The sequence below is a fragment of the Rhincodon typus genome, chromosome 1 (assembly GCF_021869965.1).
Source record: "Rhincodon typus isolate 14 chromosome 1, sRhiTyp1.1, whole genome shotgun sequence".
Taxonomy (NCBI): domain Eukaryota; kingdom Metazoa; phylum Chordata; class Chondrichthyes; order Orectolobiformes; family Rhincodontidae; genus Rhincodon; species Rhincodon typus.
In genome coordinates, this window is record NC_063332.1 from 5,081,656 (window position 1) to 5,083,156 (window position 1,501).

The 1,501-nt window shown below is 43.6% G+C and overlaps 1 protein-coding gene across 1 annotated transcript in view; it reads right to left on the reverse strand.

Annotated features, from left to right (window-relative positions):
- Positions 1–1,501, reverse strand: part of dysf (dysferlin, limb girdle muscular dystrophy 2B (autosomal recessive)) — a 236,281-nt gene that overhangs the window by 51,016 nt on the left and 183,764 nt on the right. The window lies entirely within an intron of this gene.

Sequence of the window (1,501 nt, forward strand, 5' to 3'; positions counted from 1 at the left end):
ACTTGAGAGAGTGCAGAAAAGATTTACAAGGATGTTGCTGAGACTGGAGGATTTGAGCTCTCAGGAGATGCTGACTCGGCTGGGGCCTTTTTCCCCTGGAGTATCGGAGGCTGAGGGGTGAGTTTATAGGGGTTTATAAAATCACGAGGGGCATGGATAGTGTGAATAGCCAAGGTCTTTATCCTAAGGTGGGTGAGCTCAAAACTAGAGGACATAGGTGAAAGGGGAAAAATTTAACAAGGACCTGAGGGGTAATGTTTTCATGCAGAAAGTGGTGCTACCGGAAGAAATGGTGGAGGCGGGTACAATTACACCATTTAAAAGGCATCTGGATGGGTAAATATATAGTAACAGTTTAAAGGGATATGGGCCAAATACTGCAAAAAGGACTAGGTCAGATTGGAATGACCAGTCTGTGTGGACAGGTTGGACTGAAGGGTCTATTTCTGTGCTGTATAACTCCACTTAATGCCATACCTAGGCAGATGTAGCCTTGATGTCAAGCGCAGCCATTCTGACTTGTCCTCTTCAGTTCACTTCTTTTGTCCTTACTTGGACCAAGGCTATAATAAGGGCATGAGATCATGGCCCTGGAGGAATCACACTGTACATCAGTGAGCAGTTTATTGATGAGTAAGTGCTTATAGGCAGCTCTGTTAATACACTCTCCGCCATTTTACAGATAATTGAGAGTTCACCGATGGGGCAGTAATTGGCCAGCTTGGATTGTGCTTTTTTGTGTACAGGAAATACCTGGGAAACTTTCTATGTTGTCATGTAGTACTGGAACAGCTTGGCCAGTGAAGCTAGGTCATCTGCTGGAAAACCAATGGGGACACGGTCTTAACATCAGCAAGAAGTCACTCAGTTCTGAAATCAGAAAGTTAGATATCACAATAAAAGATTCCCTCTGACTCGCTCCTGCTGAATCTAGCTGAGTATTTCCACCATCCAACAGTAGTTTGCTTTTGTTTTGAAATTAGGAAGTACTGTTTCACTTAATGTGTAGCGGAAACATAGGAGGAGAATAACAGGAACCTTTAAGACTGAGATTGATAGATTTTATTTTGGGCAAGAATATTCAGACGCAGGGTAGAAATGTGGGAAACTGGAATGAGGGACAGTTCAGCCGTGATCTTCTGGAAAGGTTAAGCAGACTTGAGAAGTTGAATGAGAGAAATCTTTTGAATCTTCATTTCTGAAGAAGGGTCTAGGCCCGAAACGTAAGCTTTCCTGCTCATCTGATGCTGCGTGGCCTGCTGTATTCATCCAGCTCTACACCTTATTATCTTAGATACAGGCCTTTCTGCCAAGCAGCCCATACTAGCATCACTTAAGTCTCCACCAAAATGACCATTGTACGTCCTACGCCCTTCTCTCTCATCTGCTTGTCAAGGTTCCCCATAATATATTTTTTTTTGTTAGTTCATTCATGGGATGTGGGCAATGTCAAGAGTGTACTTAAAGGTCAGCCACATTGCTGTGGGCCTGGAGTCACATG